Source organism: Triturus cristatus, chromosome 2_1 (assembly GCF_964204655.1).
Source record: "Triturus cristatus chromosome 2_1, aTriCri1.1, whole genome shotgun sequence".
NCBI lineage: Eukaryota > Metazoa > Chordata > Amphibia > Caudata > Salamandridae > Triturus > Triturus cristatus.
This window is the reverse complement of record NC_140581.1, coordinates 923,253,579-923,275,459: the sequence shown is the minus strand read 5'-3', so window position 1 is coordinate 923,275,459 and position 21,881 is coordinate 923,253,579.

Here is a 21,881-nt window from a genome sequence, read left to right as displayed (position 1 = left end):
ATAGGCTTTCAGCCACCTTTCTTCATCCATTGGACTGTTGTTGTGTCATTTACATTTTGCTTCCAACCACTACAGTATAGAGCATGGGGCAATGGGTCAGCCTAGTTAAGCTACTAGTTTACTTCACTTTGAGTGACTACAATTTTCTATTTCACAAGGAGCACATACACACACAAGGTAGTTCCATTCAATGCCAATATTTTTGTTTTTACTATATAATTACTTTAGTGTTGTCTTTGTGTTTAGAGCGTGATGTAATAGTAGGATGCTTTTGATGTGAGCACAGGGTACAGCACAGCTTTCTCAAACCCCATTTCCTGCTAATGGAGTTGTAAATTCTTTTTGGAGTGGCCTTTGTTTATCTGACTGCTGCTATTTCACATCAGCTCATACAAACTCTGAATATATGCTCTATCTATCTTTTCAAACCTGACTGTCTTTCTTTCTTTCTTTCTTTCTTTTTCCTACTTGTTTTTTTACTTCTTTCTTTCTTTTTTCTTTCCTCCTTTATTTTTCCCTCCTTCTTTCCTTCTTTTTTCTGTCCATCTTTTCTTTCTCCTTTACTTCTTACTTAAAGGCAAGAGGCATGCAAACAATGCCAGACCAATCAAAATATTTAGGCCTGTGTTAGCGAAGACATTTTGGATTTTACTAAAACTATGCATGTAACATACATGCTTAAGCAGGGTTCCGTCATTCACATTTTTATTCCACCCACTCCAGCATCCATCAAGGGGCAATGTGTCAGCCCACTTCAGCCATTGACTGACTTCTCTTTGTCTTATGGCATTGACTTTTCAAGGAGCAAATCCATACATAAAGTAGTTCCCTTCATTGCTCAGAGGTTCTTTGGTAATGTCCGCTTTTTGGGATCAAAACAACATGTTTGCCTTCAGCCAATTTTTTTTTAGATTGATTAGCTTCTAGAACAAGAACTTTTTGCAAAAACCATGACAAAACATAACAAGAATTGGCAAAAGGCTAGCTGCCAATGCCAGACCTATTGACTTTGATAGTGCTTGTTTTCATTGTGACTAACGCACATCCATATGCAGCCTTATATGCATAATAGCAGTAAGAAAAGTGACTCTATTAAACCTTACCACACTGTTCAAGTTTCTCGGGGGCACCACTGTAACTGGTACCTAATCCTTTTGTAAATATTATAGTATTTTCAATATTTTTTTAGGTGCATGGTTTAAATACACTTATGTACAGTACTATGATGCCCTCCGGGGCTTAGCGCAGAATGCGGAATAAATAAATAACAAGACACATGTACATCTTTGCCACAGCCACTCTCTATATTCCCTCAATGCATGCCAACACTACCATACACCGTGCCAAGCACTAGAAGCCACAATTAAAGCGTCCTGTCAACAAGTTAATCTACATTTTTAGGCACATATTTATCTCTGTTACATGCTTTATGATAAATCCCATTCGAATTGTTTATATCTTATTTTAAAACAAAACAACAAAAAAAGAATTACATCCCTGGGGTTTGAACTGCGAATAGAAATACATGAGATGGGGACATTTTAAATGCAGCAACTACACACAATGCCTTTATTGCCACACTGATTCCTCACACTGTAGATTACACAAAGGCCTGGAGACTAATTTCAGCAACAGCTACAATTTACTGGCTATAGTAGCCCTCAGATGAATCGTTTCTTGCAAAATCAGTGGCAGCTTTATCCTAGCAGAGCAGAAATAAATCAGCGCTTATTATTCCGCATTCATTTAATTCTGGGACATTAGTCAGTGAGACCTTTCTGCAGACTTATAACCAGCAGCAGCAGTTTCTCTTTACGAGTGCAGTTGTTCATCCTAAATGAGAGCTAACATTAGAGCAAGGCAGAAGCTTTTGCACCATGATTTAAAGAAAAATAATATCAGACTACAATTGTGTTTGAAAAGTGCCCCCGCGTGTATAAATATAGCTGGCTCATAATGCTGCAATAGGCGGATAACTTTATAACTTGTGGCGTGTTTTATCTAGCTGTCTTGGAAGAGCTTCTCCGGGCGCACAAATAATATCCGGCTTTATCTGGCCTCTGTTGCGCCTCCTGTTGCTGCTTTTCAGTTGTGAAGAAGGGGAAAAGACACAAAGGAAATATATCAGCCAAGCAAAATACATGATATGTACCAGAAACTATGAAATCTCAGGCTTGATTTAGGCTTTTCAGTAGTAGGGAATCCATCTGCACAGGTGACATAGGAATTACGTGCGCCACACTGGTGGTGGAAAAACTACTGTGATTTAAAGTGTCTGTAATGGCAGTGTAATTTTTCTTGAAAAGGTTTACAATCATTAGGAATCATACAGGGGTAGGGTTAGAAAAAATGTAGGCTGGAATCCGTGATTCTGGCTGGTTATTGCAGCCCTGCACCATGCAATTAGGAGTTTTTGGCCATAGAATGAAATATAACCATGTTGACCGGGTCTAGGGCGTGGCTTGGTGCCGACTCAGGATGGCCGCCTTTCACAGAGCTCCTTCACGGCCGAAGCGGAGAGATGGGCCGCACTCTTCCATTATCGTTTTTCTCCATGCGGGCTTAACGGGACCTGACGGGGGAATCCGCACAGCAGCTGCAGGTTTGTGGGAGGCGCTCTTTTATGCACTTCTGAAGCATTATCTCTGCTAAATATGACATGTGCGCTGAGGAGAAGGTCATGACCATCATTTTGTTTTTCATCTCATGGCATTGTGATGGCGTACTCTGCCCCTATTTGCCACAAAAAGTTCTGCATCTGGACTAAACGTTATGGAGCATTGAATATCAGTTTTGGCTTAAATTTGTCTTCATTCTTCCCCATTTTTGCTTTAAATAAGGAGAATATTTACTGAAACCAATATTTTACATTTGTCTCTCATTTGCTTCTGACTGTGGTGCTTTTTCTCCTTCACTGGATATTTTAGCTACTTATGGGCAGACCAAGGAACCTGCAAATGATCACAAACAAACCTCTGACTTCCATGCCTGGTGCCAAAAAATATCTTCCAACCCTTTCTCTGTACTGGGGAAATGGATGACTCTGGAGGCACCTGTCGGGATTCTCCCACCAACATGTCAGATGCTCACTCCACATTTACGAGTAAACTACCCTCCAAATAGCCAGCAGTCTCTATTGCTTCTGCACATAAAAGAGTAAAAGAAATCCTCCCTCCCCCATACACTCCACTACCATGGTCTCCATGGAGCTTTTACTTGAGGAAATTCTAACCCTCTAACCTTTCATGGAAGACATTAACAAGAAGCTTAAAACGTTGGATGAAAAATGGTCTTACGAAGACGATAAGGTAACTCAAATGGAATGAAGGGTTGAAGCGTTTGAAGATACTGAGCTGACTGTTAAGTAACTGCAATCTGACATATTGTTTTAAAAAACATGCTGAGGATGTAGAAAATCAAAACAGGAGAAGCAACCTGTGCATTTATGGCCTGCATGAAGGAGTAGAAGGTTCAGATCCCACATCCGTTTTCTAAACTTTTCTGTCTAAAGTTTTAGACTTACCTAACGCCCCTCTTTTGAACATATAAATAGCACATAGACTTGATCATTCTCCTCAGACTGTCTCAACTTCACAGAAACCTAGAGGAGCAATCCTTTATTTTTAAGAAATCTTGGATCTCCTTAAAGTCATGTTACATGCTCCGGGTCCAATCTCTTCTTTGTAAAAGATTTTGCCAAGGCTACATCAGACAGACAAAAAAGATTTCTTGATATGCATCCAGGTCTCTACTTTCTCAAAGCCAGATTCAGTTTATTTCACCCATTTTTATTCAAAGTAACACACAATAACAAGATTACTACCTATGAGGATCACTGTCTACCTCAAAAAGATATTTCTAATTTCAAGGGAGAGGCAATGGACACTTCCAAATGTAATGCTACCTGATATGTTTCTATAGCTCTGCCAATATTTTTCTCACTTTTATACTCATTAGTAGATATGTTTTATTATTTTCTTGCATCTTAAGTGTTCTAATTAGTTTTGCTATGCTTATCTCCTTCTTTTAGGTATGTCCCATGTCTCATTAGGATTCCTTGGATATTGTTTTGTGTGGTTTGGTCTCCTTTTTCTCATCCATTTGGAGTTAGGTTGTGTCATCTTCTTTTATGGTCCCACCAACTTCATCTTTTTGTTTGTTATATAGGCATGTCCTTTTTAGTATTTTTTCTAATTTGATACTGTTATATCTGTCACAATTCCTATTGTTTCATCTTTCACACTTTTTCTTATCTATTGTTTAATACTGTTTTTCTCACGATTTTACTCAATCTTTTCAATACCATCCTTTTTAACTGTTCTTTCTTTGCTTATTTTTAAATTGTCATTTACACGTTCTTATTGTTTTTCACTTATTATTAATATCTTTTCCAGTTCATGATGTCTTTGATTCCTTTGACATGGTCTAAAGAATTGTTTCACGAATTGTTAAAGGTTTAAGCTCACCTATAAAGTTTCACAGGGTGATAACTCATATTACTAAACTAAAAGGTGTTTTATTGCAAGAAAGTTATGTACCGAACTAAGAAATCTTTAAACCTAAAAAAACTGTGGGTTTGACACAGTTTTGTTTACCAGGGTACAGAGAAACGTAATGAAGCGGCTATTTTATGTCATAAAGACTTAGATATTCATGTTTTCTCTCAAGATTCTGACCCTATGGGATGGTGGGTAGCTGCACCCTTGACTATTAATAAAATACTTATAACTATCTATAATATGTATGCACCCACTACCTCAGATTAAGGTTTTTGGCCCAAGATCCTATCTAAACTGATATCGTTGAATGTAGATTATTTAATTATGAGTGGTGGCTGTAATATGGTGATTGACCCGATTGATTAGCAATTACGAGTATGACTGGTCTAGGGCCGCCTCACTTCCGGTGGTGATCTGAGCACTGCCACCACTGTGGGTCCACCTGCAGTATTTTGATTGTGACGGTCAGACCACCACACAACCACGGCATCTGCTGGCATTATATAATGGATACTGGATATAATCTGTTGATCTTGTTTTTTATCACATTTCAATAGTACTGTTTTTTAGCAAAGATATTGTACCTACATCATTTTGTTCTGAATAGGATACAGTGAGATTGTCTTTTTAACTATTTTTCTTACTCTCCTTTGCACCTTTATTATTTCTATAACTATGTTTTAGATTACTATAGGATCTCTATTATTCCATTCATCGTATGATTTCATTTTATGTATTTTGCAAACTCAATTACTAAAGAAATCTTATCTTTGAAACTAAAAAAAGGAGCACCAGGTCCTTTGAAACCTGGTTATGTCAGATTCCGGACTCATTTCTTCTCCTATTTATCACCTACTAGGTTGCAGAGAATGAGTCATGGTGAAGAGACGGAAGGTTGTGGGCTATGCTCTCCCTTTCTCTGGGTAAAGCAGGATTCAGACTGCTTCATGGCTCCTGCCTAGGCCCACACTTACTAAACTAGTCACTTGTTTTAACAGAGTGGTATCCAAGCCAGAGATACCACTACACTTGACCTATAATCAACCCCTTCTGCCCTCTTCATGATTTGGCTGGATTCAGGTGCTGTGATGCTAGGGGCCTGAAATTCCAAAATATTGTGTATTAATATATGTATCATTTATGTTTATTTGTAATATTTTGTAAATATTGTAATGTGTTTCTTGGTGGGTTGTAGGTTTTGTAGTGGAATAGGTTAGGGAGTCTGCTCAATACATATATTTTGTATTCCTTTTTCAGTTGTTAGGTGGTTGTTTTATTATTTCATTTGTCGATTAATTATATAATTATTTAATTAATCCAATAATATATTTTTTATGAAATTGTTTATTTATGCTTTAAAGTTGGCTTTCAAATTATATAATTTTTTTGAGCAATGTGTTATATTATTATTAAAATCCATGTTTATTTGTTTTTATATATTATTTTATTGGTGAGTCATTGGGTATGTAGAGGAGTGGAGGGAAGTGTTGTTGACTATATATTTTTTCCTTTTTTTAAAGTGTTTAATTGATCAATTGATTAATTGTGTACATTGATTAAGCAATTCCTTATCATGTTTACATTTTTTGTTTGCAGTTTTTATTTATGTCTTTGTGCTTATATTTTTTTTAATTTTCTATTTATGTTAATATTGTTAATATTATTATTTTATTGACATAATTATTGATATTTACTATATTATTTTATTGGTTATTTGTTGAGTTTTTAGAGAAGTATGGTGGGAATTAGCTTTAAGATAGAGGTTCTGTTTTCAATTAAATACATTAGTTAATTAATAATTCATTATATTTTTTATTTGTTTTTGTATATTTGCTAAATGTTATTTCAATAACTTTATTTTTGTTGCTTGTTTTTCTGGTACATTGTTGGCTATTTAATCATAATGTTATGCTTTTATATATTTGTTTAATATGTTGTTTACTTGATGGGACGTTGATTGTGTATAGGATTTTGGTTGGTGGTGTTTTTAAGATGTATGTTCTTATTTGATATTTATTTTATTACTTATGTTAGTTACTTTATTTACTGGATATTGATGTTGCACGGAATGCACTGCTTACACCGTAAGACACCAGTGCCTGTGACAGGCCTGCTTCCTGTCTTACATGTTCCAGCTAAAAAAAATATCCCCAGAGTTGGCCCTCCATTACAGAAAACACCTGTTTATTTTGGTGCAGACCGATAACGCATTTTGGGTTTAAAAAGCCTTTTTCAAGTAACGTGCCCTATAACTCATAGACATAAACAAAACAGTTAATTAACATAGAAAACATACTCGATCTGCCCACAGAAATCAATAATTGTGCACGGGGTCCTGGCTCATATAAATATATATAATTGCCATGTTGTTATGATACATAAGTATATCATAATTTACAATCAACTTAGAGTGTGTGATAGTTCAGCTGACACCAGTATTGCAAAACGCTTGTGTTTAAGCAAGCGGCCACAGTGCTCGGGGTTAGGAAAGGCATTGGTGTTTAAACCTTCAACCTCAATTGTAATAGTAATGGCCCTATTGCAACAATTCACCCATGATCACAGTTTCAAAGCTCACTAAAATATGCATAACTTGCAGTTCCTAATTTCAAGTTAGAAACGCTCTTATCTGTGTCCTTCAATAATACATGATTAATTCCAAACTACATGATTAGAGAGCATTAATGTGGACCATGCTCCACTATATAAATGTCCTGTAGTAAAAATGTAAAAAGTTTAAATTGAGCCCCAATGGGCATATTCTGTCATGGTACATGTTAATAAGGAAGGGGGTGTATATACAATATAAACACATCAGCATCTTTATATTTTCTATAATATGAATGTCCAGTGTAGATAAAATGTTTTAATCTAACCCCAAAACTTTATGGGCATAATCTCTCATGGTTTCACTAATAAGGAGCTGGAGGGGGTGTATAGACCATGGCATCATATACACACATCTTTATGTTTATACGTCCATAATATTGTGGTATGTAATGTCAGACCTGAATTCATGACTCACAAGTTGAACTGAAATACCATACAGGAAAACAGCAGTGAAAGGTATACACATTGGTATGAGAAATCTAAGTGTATAAAAAATACGGAATTCAAAACACAACAAGAGTCTTATGTGCAAGATGCTTAACATCAATCAACGGTCATATCTTATCTGGGGGCACATGCATCAGGCTAATTACCGGTCGCAAACGGACCGGATCGGCCCCTTTGCGACCAGTAATTAGCATTTTGGGATGCATCAAGCCCAAAGCCATATTTTGCGAATGCAGTTAGGGAATCGTAATTTGCGATTTCTTAAATGCAATGCAAGAAGCATTCTCAGAATGTGACTTTGCATTAAAGAATAGCAAATTACCATCAACTTCAAGTTGATGGTAATTTGCAATTCCTTAGAAAAATGCACAAAATTGCATTTTTCTTAGTGCCATGTGGCACACACACATGCCCTTAGGCCAAGTGTGCGCCACATTTGCACACATGCCAATTTTGTGGGTGCATCAGGGCGGCCTTTTGGCCCCCTGGCACCCTTGAAATTGTATTCGCAATTTGCGATTACCTATTTGGTAATCGCAAATTGTGAATGGTTTCCCATTCAGTCCAATGGTCCTCTTGGCCCATAGGAATGAATGGGAAAACATTCCCTAATAGTGAATCGCAATTTGTGATTCGCTATTAGGAAACGTGTAGGAATCACTCTTTTTTTAGCGAAACCTACATGCATATGCAATTGTGATTACTTAATAGCGATTCCTTAATAATCGCTATTAAGGAATCGCAATAGCTCAGCTTGATGTATGTGCCCCTAGATGTTTAACCAAAGTGTATCTAGTGTTCATGTCCAATCAATGTTAAAAATACTTAAAATGTAATATATCACCCATTATCCAATATATACAGCTTGCTTTTCTTCCCTTTAAAACCATTGGGATGGTTGGTGTCAAGTTTCAAAATCCTGCTTGATTTTACGATGCAAGGTTTTTTCTCTCGATCTCCTCCATATGCCATCATGAGGATTCTATCAATGGCAAATGAACTGATGATGTTCAGATCAACTATTTTGCTTTTCTGCAAATTGTATTGTGACAGGATATGTCGCATCCTGATTCATTATGGTCTGAATGTGTTCCAGCACCCTTTTTCGTAGTGACAATTTGGTGGTTCCTACATATCAAAGTCCATACAGACATTCATGTATGTACACACAGAAGTCTGAGCCACATATTAGTTTCACAATTGTTTTAGTTCTACTTGTTGGAAGTGAAAAATCCTTTCCATTTCTCTATATTTAAATACCTTACAGTTGCTACAACTTTTAAAACCTTTGTCATGGTCCAGGAAAACCTCCTGTTTAGATCTCTTGAAATGGCTAAGTACCAAACAATCTATAGACGATTTCACCTTTCTCAAATAATTGAAGGATGAATGTTGATCAGGGAGCCAAATAGGGTATCATATTTTAAAATCTCCAAATGTTTGTGAATACTGTTAGATTGATCATTGAACTCTGTAATCATCCTAATCTGATTGTTGGGAGTGTCTTTTTTGTTCCTAAAGGGAATCTGTACCCATTTTTTCCCTTTGGCTTTCATGGTGGCTTCATGTAACCCTTTTATAGAGTTCCCCATTTCTTAACTCCCACTAAGATGGTACTCTCTTCTTTTCTGTACAATTTTCAGTATTACAATTGTGTTTGGCCTGGGGTAATTCCCCTTGGGGGATGCTCCATTTGAGATTGGTGGGATGGTGACTTTCTGCCTAGAGAGTAATGTTTAGCACTGTATCTTTTCTGTCTTGTGGTGAGTTTGTTATTTTCTACCACCAGAAGAATGTCTAGATATTTCATTCTAGTTTGTCAGTCTAATATGTGAAGCTCAAAGACAGATAATTCTGTTTTTGTGAACTTGATGGCACTATCCCTTTCACCATTCCACATTAAAAAAGGCTGCAACTATATCTTATCCATGAAAGGATTTGTGATGTCCAGTGGGCATGTTTTTCTGTTCATACAACCTACTCCTCCCAGCAGCCTACGAAAAGATTTGCAAAGCTGGAGGCGAAGCAGGTGCCTATCACTGACACAGACAGTAAAAAGTATTATCGAAGATGAAAATATTTGGCTGTAAGCAAAGTTCTATCATATTTTATAACATCATGGTGTGGTCATACAAACTGACTGGTCCTCCTCTCAAAATGTGTGACCTCCTGATTTTGCTTAATGGATTCTTAAAGCAGTTTGACATATAAGGTAGTAAGAATGTAGCTAGATTCTCATTTGATATTGTCAATCCTTCTCAGTTAAATCAGTATATTCCTTGCAGTATGAAGGCAAGGTACCGTCAAAGAGAGCTAAAATGGTTGAGGTATATAGCAGTGTTTTTTAATAGTCACCATTTGAGGAGACTATAGGCCTTCTTGGAAGTCTAGTGGGTGCCTACGAATATTGGGTAACAAATAAATGGTGGGCAGGCATGGTTTGTCTATATTTAAAACAATGTACTCATCAAATGAAACAAAGCAAGCAGTTCAAATTCTTAACATTTTAGATTGCTTGACACATTGTGGATTTGCACTTTAGGGAACATTTTAAACTGTATAATATTACTTTAATAGTGGCACAACTGTTTTAAAATTGTTTATCTTGTGGGCACTTTATCCTACCAACTCCCACTTTTCGGTGAGGGGAAGGAAAGGCATAGGTGGTGTGGCCATGTTAAGAGCCAACCCTTTTGCCATTTATGTCTGCCATTTTGGTAGGGGGTCTAGTTGTTTTGACCAGTTTTGAAACATCCGGCCCAACTATTTATTCTCCACTATGGATGCGCACAGAGTGCACGCCGCAGGTGCACCAAAGTCAAGCCTATCTAGTGAGGTAGGCATTATGCTAGCCCAGGATTTAGAGGCTTTACCACTAAAACAAATTACTACGAGTCTGACCGATAGACATGGCCATTTATTAGACCCAGTTCTCTCCAACCTCTGCAATCTTAGTCCTGGAGACGCTATTCCTATTCCTTAGTCAATTCATTTCATAGTCCCAACTATGCTTGAACTGACGAATATGAGCTTGAAGAGGCTTCTGTATTATGAGTCTAGAAGACCCTAGTCAAGAAACAAAAAGAAGGCCCCCTGGTATCCTGTGGAGCTTTCCATAATGAACGAAGACACTAAGAAAAAGGAACGGGAATGGAGATCTTGAATCCCTGGAGGCAATTCTTAAATCTATTAAGTCAGGGTCTCCATTAGACCCTCTCCCTCCAGATTTGGTTTAAAATTTTAAAAGGTAGACCCATACTTACCACTATGTTAATGGATGTTTTGAATCTCTCGTTGGAGAGCAGTCATATTCCCATGGCCTGGAAGCAGGCAGTAGTTGAACCTCTTTAAAAAAAAATATGGCCAACCCCACTTCACTAAAAAACTTTAGACCTTTTGCTTTTCTCCCAGTGGCTAGCAAAGGTCTAGAGAAGCATGTTAATAGAATCTATCTGCTTATCAAGAAATCCATAACATCTTGGACACAATACAAATGGGTTTTAGGAAAGGGAGCAGTACTGAGACTGCTTTACCTGTGGTCAATAAAGAGTTAAGGAGGATACTGGACAGGGGTAGCACTGCTGCCCTTCATGTTAGATCTGAGTGCAGCATTTGATACAGTTTCTCACACCACTCTTACGCAGACGTTAAAGGAAGTGGGAATTCAGGACTGTGCTTTAAATTGGCATACAGCCTTTTTGGCAGATAGACATTTTATGTTATGTCAGAAAGTCTTTTCTTCTGATGTTTTTTCACTTACCTGCGGAGTGCCTCAGGGATCCTTCCTGAGCCCCATACTTTTCAATTTGTATGTACTCCCCCTGGCAGAGATCATTCAGTCATTTGGCAGGGACCTGAGGATGACATGCAAATTATTATGGCAATCAATCTCATCCTTAATCGTACCCGGCCCCAGCTTGGCCAATTCTTAACAAAGGACACCGATTGGATGGTTGTAAATGTGCTCACATTGAATGTCGGAAAGAATGAAGTCGTGATTATGGAAAACAACCCCTCAAAATGGCTAGAAATTGTTTGGCCGGAGCAATTAGGTGATCGTCCCAAACCAACATGAATTGATGACAGGTTTATATGGAAAATCGGGCCCGCAAACTCTCAGGAATCTGCTTTGGCATCCTTGAACCTTGAAGAAATTTCTAAAATGGCTTCCTCTGTCTACGAAGAGTGTGGTGGTGCAGAATATGGTCTGTTCTAGGCTAGATTAAGCTAACAACCTCCACATTGGAAGTCCTAAGTATTTTATTAAAAAACAACAGGTAGTCCAGAATGCCGCTGCTAAAGTTTATGGAAAATATCCAAATATCAGTCAGCAAGCCCGGCGTTGGCAGCCTTACATTGGCTGCCCATACAAAAGAGGATTCAATTCAAAGAACTGTGTATAACTCATAAGATAATTCATGGCAATAGCCCTCTGATAATTTCAAATTTGATCTCCCAATATGCACTTAACCAAGCACTTCAGTGCCTCTCTCATGGACTTCTGAAACTCCCTTTGATCAGAAGAGCAAGGTTCAGGGGGAAGTTCTTTTTCTTATTGTGTACCAAAACTGTGGAATGGCCTACCTACATCACTGAAATTTGAATAGTCAGAAAGAAAGTTCAGGAAACTATTGAAAACATATCTGTTCTAGATTGGTTGCTTGTGCTGATTTGGTCCAAGTTAGTGAGTTAGAGCTGAGGAGCCTTGACATGGTAGCCATGTACTCTGAAAAAACCAAGTAGAATAGAAGAGAATATAAATTAAAGCTTCCTCTTTCTATCTCCAAAGGGAATCACGGTGCGTGTGTATAGTATTGCAGTGCTCTGTCCCAGAAATAATTTATAACAACTGCTTCTGATCTATAGTATTTAATGTTCATTATACCCATATGTTCACCTTCGTTTGAAGGTTTCACAATTATGTCCAGGTCCATATATACCTCATCATGGTATATGTGGCTTTGCTTTGTTCTAGACTCAGACTGTAACTGGTGTGTGTTGTTAGGTGGTTTAATAGTAGGTGTAGGTAGGTACCTACCACTAGTTCTAAGGCCCTAATCACAATATAATGTTCAGTCAAGGTCTCAATAAATTATTCCCTTGCTCAGCCCTTGATAACTGGCTTCAAGCAGGCAGGCTTAACATAGCAGAGAGGTGTGTAAAGCATTTAAAACCACCAATACATTAAGAGCCTGATTCCGAATTCCACAATGCTGGTGCGGGCCGCCACACCACCACCCCACTCCAGGACCGCAAAAGCCATTCTCACACCGCCTGCCAGATTCCGAGTTAAAATCAAGTAGATGGTCCTTCGGCGTCCGGCCCACGGTGCTGTCTTTCAAAGGCTCATAGGAGAGTCTTAGAAAGGCAGTACCATGGGACAGCCACGGCATTTTCCAGCATGGCATGAAGTGTTAAGTTCATGCTATCCTGGAACTGGGGGCGCATACAGACAGGGGCACATCATATGTCCCCCTGCATGCAACCATGTGCACAGAGGCAACAGAGTCCCCTGTAAGGCCACATAGTCAAAGTTTCAGGCCAACTGCGATGGAGCATGGATCTGATAGAATGAGTAATAGGGCCCGGTCAAGTTTTTAACATCTGACTTAGTCATCTTTTTGGGAGCTTTTTCTCTTGACGTCGAGCGGGTCTCCTACGTAGGCTGGGTTTGGGTTCGACAATGGTGGCTTGCTTCAGCGTCATGCCTCAGTCGGGGCAAAGCTGAATTTCAGGCAGTGGCCAAATCCTTTAAAGTCCAGTTGAAGGTGATCAGCTAGTTTCTTCTTGGTATAGATGATGCATGTGGAACTCTTTTAACCAGTTGCTTTCAGGGAGTCCATTCCTTAAACTTTTCTTGCAAGGCAAAGTCCTTTTTTTGCTATAGTTCCAAAGTGTGCAGCAGGTGCCGTCATTCAGAGTGCAGTCCTCTTGTTGCAGGCCAGGTGTTTCAGCAAGGCGGTTCTTCTTCTTCTTGTTTCTTCAGGCAGTGATCTGAGTTACTGTACAGCTCTCCCATAGTTATCTAGATTCTGGCCTGCAAGCAGGGGGTTCCCTGATCAATGGGGTGCATGGTGCCACCCTAAATGATGACCATTTACCCTGAAGTGTGCCAAATTCTTGTCCTAGAAAGCACTGTTCTTTAGAAACCAAAATGGAGAAAATTGCCCCTGGAGCTTAAGGTCTGTCTAACCCAACTTACAGATGTGGCTAACTTTCCCTAACTCACCCCTCCTGCTAATTCTATAGGGGTTCCCATCTGGCTGGGGGCGTGGGAAGTGGAGGTGGGCCTGAGCCCGATCCCACGTGTCTTTTCTTCTTTGAAGACCAGTTTGGCTACCCATGCACCTTCCTGCCTTTTGCTCTACAGCTTGCAGTTTTCCTCCCACCAAATGTCTCTGGTTTCTTTCATGTCACTTCACATATTATCAGAACAGCTTGGCTCAGTCTGTCAAAGGCTGGTCAATCAGGTGAGGCCACTCTAGAGCTGGATTTAGGCACAGCAGAAAAGCAAGTTTTAGAACTTGTTTTCTATTATAGTTATAAGAAATCCAACATTGGCACGTTGTTTGATTTATTCTAACTATTATTTAGACACCTTGAAGTATCACTTTAGGTCACTCCTGTCAATAGTTAGGCTTTAATAACATTTAATAAAGTCTTCCTATGTTAGCCTACATAGCTAATATACTACAATTGGAAAGATATGAAATTTGCAGTTTTTACTTCACCTGGGCACATAAAATGTCTCTTATAATGTCCCTGCCACTGAGGATCCCAGGGGTGACCTTAGGGGTGATGTATATGTAAAAATAAGGAAGTTTAAGACTTTGGAAGTGCCTATAATTCCGATCTCGAATTTGCTTATAATTTTAATTTAAAATCAACCTGCAAAGCAATGTTAACTTTTAAAATGCCAGCAGGACACACAGCAGTGAACACTTAAGTGCATTAAATCTGTTGGGCCTCTAAACCTACATGCCTTACCATATACCAGGAGCTTACAGTTAGGTTCTCATATGAATTGTGATTACACCTAATTTCCATACAGCTCTTAAACAAAGCACTGGCCCTGGCCCTGGCCCTGGTTAGCAGATCCCAGGGCACAATCAGAGTCAGTAACCAAGTTCAAGTTTCAAGTTTATTTCTTTATGACCTTGGAACTCCAAAGAGATCGACATAAACTGAAAGGCCAACAACATATATATAAAAAGAAATTGTGCAGCAAGGTTTCTACAATCAACAAGAAAGCTGACAATAAAAAATCTCCAAATACAAAACATTAAAATATTTTATACAAAAGGAAAAATCAAAATATCCTTTATGCCCTTAATACTATACAACATCAGGTAAAACCAAAGTTAATAATTGCATCCTTCATATAATGTACGTTAATACAAATTTAAAAAAAACACTTTAAAAAGTTAAAAATCCTATGACAAAGCCTTTCATTTGGTGGCTCATAAATAAAATCATTTAGTGCAGAGGTCGAAAGAATAGATAATTGTAGACAAATTGGTCTCATCCATTTACGCCGATACAGTGATAGGGCGGGGCAAATAAATAGAACATGGTTAACGTCCTGGATGGAATTATTACACAGATTACAAATCGGAGAAGAACCATACCATTTAGACAGTACGTTATTTAAAGGAAGCATACTCTGCCTCAATAATAGCCAAGAGCGGCGCACTACATGGGGCAGGTTCCAGGACATATAAGACTGTACTTTATTTATCACACAGGAATCTATAGCCGGGTGGATACCCCTCTTTAAAATACGAGCTTCTCTATCCCCAGTGAAGCTTAATTCCCAAGCGGCCTGCTTCAATGTGGACCTTAGTTGATATGGCGATAGGGTGAAAAGCAAAGACTCATCCAGTTGTAGCAAATCAACGGCAGTTCTAAATTTTTTAAGAATTAATGACTGTTCCTTTAAACCTTCTAATATTTCTTTCTGAATTAAAAATCTTAATGTGCCAGGATCACCCTTTACCAGGCTTATAACCCATCGCACTATCCCCGCAAGACCCTGTACCTAACTACTTCTTAAACCAAATTCTAGCCTTAGTGCAGCCACGGGGCAAGCAGAGTTGACTGAAGCCAAGCTCCTTAACATTTTGCCCTCTGTTCTATTTAAAAAAAAATAAAAACATTTTTCTACATCAAGCAATTCAATACCATACAACAGTGAAGCAGGAATTTTGGCACGAAAGGCCTCTAATAAAAGTGCAAAGTGTCTTTTTCCAGTAGATCTATAGAGGGAGCCCAAGCTTTTCCCCTGTATAGTATTTAGGCCTGGGCGAAAATTTTGTTCCATTCGCGGAAATTGCGATAATTTGACATTTTCGCGTTCCGCGGAGAGCGCGAAAATGTCAAAAATTCCGGTTTCCGCAGCTTGGCGATAATTTGTTTCTTGCCCGCGCTATAAAATAATACATTCTCGCGCGCGCGCGATCGCCTTACCTGAATCCCTGCGTTCACCGACAAGTTTTCTTCATCCGGTCGCGTTCTCCATGAGATGTTGTATTGTTTTTAGCCATTTGCGCTGTCTCGCGACAGTTCGCGCCCGCAGTGACGTCATGCGTCGCGCGATCACGTCTTTCTTCTCGCGATCATGCACCGCGAGAAAACTCAAAACAAGATGGCCGCGCCCGCAAGCAACCACATGGGTAAGTTGGCGACCCGCAACCATGCAGAAAATCTCGCGAACATGCCGGAAAAAGTCTTCCGCATCTTCGCGATATTTCCACTTGTTTGCGATAATTTTAAACATTTTCGCGATAATTTGCGAAAGTTAATTTTGCAAATTCCGCCCACCCCTAATAGTAGCTTTACAGATGTTATTTTCTATATGGGCTTTGTCACTTAGGTTGCCACACACTGTTTTTCCCAAGAAAACATAAGATTTTACAAGTTCCAGTTTTTGGCCACCCACAGACCATACAAAATTCCCATTCTGCAATTTTTTTCTTCCGTACATGCACATGATTTTACTTTTAGATATATTCATCTTTAGATACTGGGCCTCTGCATATTTATGTAGTGCCTGCAGACGACTATTTAATCCCCTAGGCGTTAGATCTAATATTATTATGTCGTCTGCATAAAGTAAACAAACAATCGGTTTTCCCCCCAGTAATGGGGCAATGCCCTCACTTTGAGCCAAATCGTGAGGAAGGTCAGAGATATATAGGGAGAAAAGAACAGGAGCCAATAAACATCCTTGTTTTAGACCATTTGCAGAAGGGATGGTTTGGGAGAGACCTCTTTCTCCTCCCATTAGGACTCTGCACCATGTGTCCATATGAAGAACACAAACTAACTCCAAGAGGATGGCCGAGTTACCTAGGTCCGACAGTTTTCTCCACAGCAGGAGGCGATCTACTTTATCGAGTGCTGTGGAGAAATCTATAAAGGCTGTATACACCCTTCCTCCTCTAACTTTAACATATTTTTCGTTTATTACCTGAAGAGCAGTTAGGTTATCAATTGTTCCATGCTTTGTCCTAAACCCGGTTTGTTCCAACGCTAAAATTTTAACCGCATCCACCCAATCATTTATTTGGATCAAGAGGCATTTAGCAAAAACTTTACCCACTGCGTCAAGAAGTGCAATTTGACGATAGTTGTGTGGGGCATCTCGATCTCCTTTCTTAAACAGAGGGACTAATATACTCCCCTTCCAAGAGTGGGGAACCATTTTGTTTGCATAGCAATACTTAAACACCGGATAAAGATTTTTACTCCACAGTATAGTATTTGGTTTTAAAACTGTGATGGGTAATTCATCGTGGCCCATTGCTCCGGATCGCCATTTCAATTTCTTTTTCAGATGGAGTTCCATATGATGAGGGGTCTTCCTTTGGTGCGATATATGTAATTTCCATTGCATTATCTGCACATAAATCCTGAATAATGCTAATCCATTTATGCTCCTCTATGGCCACAGGGCGTGGTCGAGATCTAGCTCCACATCCCTCCCCGATAAGAGACCAAAATGCTCTTACTTGGCCTCTAAAGGCTGCTTCTCTCAGTTTGATCCAAATGTTATCTTCCCTCTCTTTTCTTAACGTAACCACCAGTATCAGTCAAAACATTAGGCTTTTAGTTTCTCTGAGTACTTTAAGCTCTTTAATAAGCGTGTCATGAACGGTATCAGCTGAGTTGTGTAGTGTTTTAGGATTAAGGATATTCCTTGGTTTGAAACCCTTGTGTGAAGAATATCAATACAAAAACCAATTTTTAGAATTGCATTTCTTGATGATTTTCCTTAGTCCGCATTCATGTTTCTTTCTAAGTTGTAAATATTTATAAGATCCTCAGCATTATAATTTTTAACTGTAGATGGATTGTATTCAATGTCTCCCCATGAGATCTATCCTTACTAACTTAAGTTTACATTCAAGAAAAAATACATCTATCCTCACTTGTGCATAATCAAAAGTAGTTTTGGGGCAAAACGATAGACCTCTGCAAACAACAAATCTTTTAGTCTAAGTTAAAGTTTAGTATAGTAAATTGATAATAGTTTTCTCATCGGTTCTGTCGTTTACTAGTCTTTCTTGTTGAACCTGAGACTACTATCTGTTTTATGGGCCCTCTTGCCCTACCTCATTGTTATGTGCGATTTTTGGACCCTCTTTCTTTCTTGTCCCCTTTCTCTTTCCCTCTTGGGTTGATCTTGGGCACTTTTAAAAATTGAACTCTTCTAAAAAAGCAAGGGGTCTTTGTACTCCAGAGGGTGATGTAACCATTTCTTCTATTCCCAAACTTATTTAAGAGCTGATTTCTGCTGTGGTTGCTTCCTGTCTTACGTTATTAATTATGCACTTAAAAATGTATCTTTAATTACTTTATTAAATATAATTTTAATCATGAATTCTTTACATTAACATATTGACAAATAACATTTCAATAATTGTTAACTAAATATTTAACTAGATATGTATTTTACCTTGTTGTGAAGGGATGGGACGGTAATAGTATACATAATATATTCAGAGGTAAACTATATCCCCAATCTACTTTTGGAGTGCAAATACTAAATACCCCCCCAATAGTACAACACTTTCCAATATTTGTAAAGTTGAAGTTGAAATAGTTAATCTGCTCCCAATTCCCAAATTTTCCCCAATGTGGCCATGATTGGTGTGGGAATAGCAAATGAGATCCCTTGGAAGTTCAACACTTTCTCCAGTGTCACTAAGATTGGCTTGAGAATTTACATCTGTTCTCTTCAGAGTAGACCCGGGCGGTAAAATGAATTTGCAGAATTTGGGCACACCGTGCCCCGCCGAGGAGCACATAGTTCCTGAATTCCATCTTACCGGGAGCGAAGCAAAGTTTTTTTTTCTTTTTGGCTCGAGATTTGTTTTTGTGCAACTTGGGCCGCTTTTGCGATAGTTTGCACTCGCTTGCATGGCTTCTGGCTGCGCCACACCAATGTAGTGGCAATCACCATAATGCATGCTCTGCTCAAGCAGTGTTTGTGCTCGAGAATCTGGAAAGCTTTTCAAATTTATTTTTTTCTCCAACGGGGTGTTGGAGTTGGTTTTGTTTTTGTGTGAGAAGCCTTTTTTTTAAACTTCTTTTTCCAACTGGAAGTGCCCCATAGACTCCAACTTCCTGTTTCTGTCCAACAGGCTCCTCCGAGTGCTTTTCGCATCTCCTGGTTACTTTTTGGAGCTGGTAGGGCCACTCTCCTTATCTGCTACATAAATACTATTGGATTTAAGGAATTTGTATTTGAAGTATTACAAGTAAGTTCAAAAACTGTTGTAGAAGGGCGTTGTTTGTTTGATTGGGGGCATGCACTAGGATGTATTTGTACTTTTATTCGATTTTTTAAAATGATTATGGTGGATGGCCCGCATTCTCAGTAGAGGCCTAGGCATTTTTTTGCATGTAATTTTTCTTCTTTTGTAAAAGAAAAATGTTGCACAGTTTACTACATTTTCTCTATGTTTTTTAATAAATTTGCAATATTCATTCAATTAACTATAAGGCCTAGTCTGCCAATGGGCCTTCCAACAATTGTGTTTGTGGTGTCTGTTGAGTAGAAACATTATTTAGGCTATGGATGGCTTTGGATTACATTAGAATTTTTTTTTTTAGGGGTGTTTCAAGTTTGTTTCTGCAAATGGTATATTGGTGGGGTAATATATTCATGCGTTGGTAGGATGTGTATAGTTGAAAAAATGTTAACCCAGTTAGATTTCATTTTTGGCAATGCTGAATTAATGCTGTTTTTTCCAGTGTTACCATGCCTCCTTTCATTGTCTGGCAAGTGTGTGAGTGTGTTTGCATAGGCCTTTATTTGTCTTTGTTCCCCATGCCATGGGGTCAGGGGGCATTTTTTGTGTAGTCGGTGTCCATAGGCCTGTATTTGTTCTTTGTTTTCCATACCTCCTGCTTGTTGTTGGACCTTGAGGCTGGCGGCAATTTAGTGTAAGCAGCCAGTGTGCTTTTGCAATTTGCCATGTGTTCTTTGTTTTCCATGCCTCCTGCTTGTTGCTGTGACTATGTGGCTGTTGGCCATTTTGTATAGCCAGCTAGTGTGCTTTTGCCATAGGCCTGTATGTGCTCTTTGTTTTCCATGCCCCCTGCTTGTTGTTGTGACCATGTGGCTGGCAGCCATTTTGTGTAGCCAGACAGTGTGCTTTGATTTTGCCATAGGCCTGCATGTCTTCTCTGTTTTCCATGCCGCTGGCTTATTGTTTGACCATGTGGCTGACGGCCATTTTGTGCACCCAGCCAGTGTATTTTTACCATAGTCCTGAATGTGTTCTTTTTTGTGTCCATGCCCCCTTGGTGGTTGTTGTTGTTGTTTTTGTGACCATGTGGTTGGTGGCTATTTTGTGTAGCCATCTAGTTTGCTTTTGCCATAGGCCTGCATGTGTTCATTGTTTCCATGCCTCCTGCTTGTTGTTTGACCATGTGGCTAAGGCCATTTTGTGTAGAAAGTCAGCATGTTTTTGCCATGGGCCTGCACATGTTGTTTATTGTGGCCATGCCTGCTTGCTGGTTGTTGATGTTATTGTGACCATGAGTCTGGCGGCAATTTTGTGTAGCCAGCCAGTGAGCTTTTGCCATAGGCCTGCATGTATTCTTTGTTTTCCATGCCACCTGCTTGTACCATGTGGCTGGAAGCCATTGTGGGTAGCCACTAGTGTGCTTTTGCCATAGGCCTGCATGTCTTCTTTGTTCCATGTGCCTTCTTGATCAGTGCTGTTGTTGACCATGTGGCACTGGCTGGCAGCCATTCTGTGCATCCAGCCAGTTCGCCTTTATCATAGGCTTGCATGGATTGATGATATATCAGCTTAATAATATATATTTTTTTCTTTTTTAATTTTAATTTGTTTCTCTTTTTTCATTTTCTTTTTTATTTACTTTTCTTAGTTTTATATTTTTCACTTTTAATTTTAATTAAAAAATATTGTAATTTTTATTTTTTTATTTTAAATACTTTTTTGCCATTTTGGCTAAGTCGATCCACCATCCATCCGCCATAGGCACACAGCTGCAAAGCAGCATTCATTTTTTTAGGTTCATAATTCCATTTCTGTCTGGACACCCTGGTAGCGGTGGATTATAGAGTAAACATATTAGCATCAATTTGCGTTATGATGATGATTATTTTATTACCCCCTGGACCACATTGCCTGCCATAGGTGCACACTAACCTCCATTTAATGAAAAAGATTTCTATTCTATTTACCCATTCAGGTTCCTGAGTGCCACAGGTGTCGACTTTAGAATATATGGAAATAAATGAAAAGCTTTATCATTTTGTATATTCTGTGTTATTTCGATGGGGAATTATGGTATGGTGGTGTGGTTACCTAAGTAAACAAAACAACCACACTAATATTGGCTTTGTCTGTACTAATTCAAACTGAAAACAGTGCCATGTTTCACACAAAGGTGCCTATTACAATGTTGGTTTCAATTCTGATCGCCTGATCTTGATTCAACCGGTCAGAATTGAAACCGGCCGGCCTGTAATCCAAATAGATGGCGGTTTACGCCGTCCGGATTACGAATCCGATGCACGATTTTCCGGCAGGGTTTCCATGCCGGCCTTTCCAACATGGAAACACTGTCGGAAGTATGTTTGTGGGCCCGAAGCAGGGCCCCTTTCCTCTGCAGCCTCTGGTTGGTGGCCGAGGGGGCACCTAATCCCTGCACCCTGTGGCAGGCACCTTGAGTCTACCACTGCCTTCTTCTCAAAAGTCGCTTGTGGAAGTGACCACAGAAAAGATGAAAAACCAGGCTGCTATTACAGGCATATTTAGGCATGAGGGGCCATACAATCGCAAC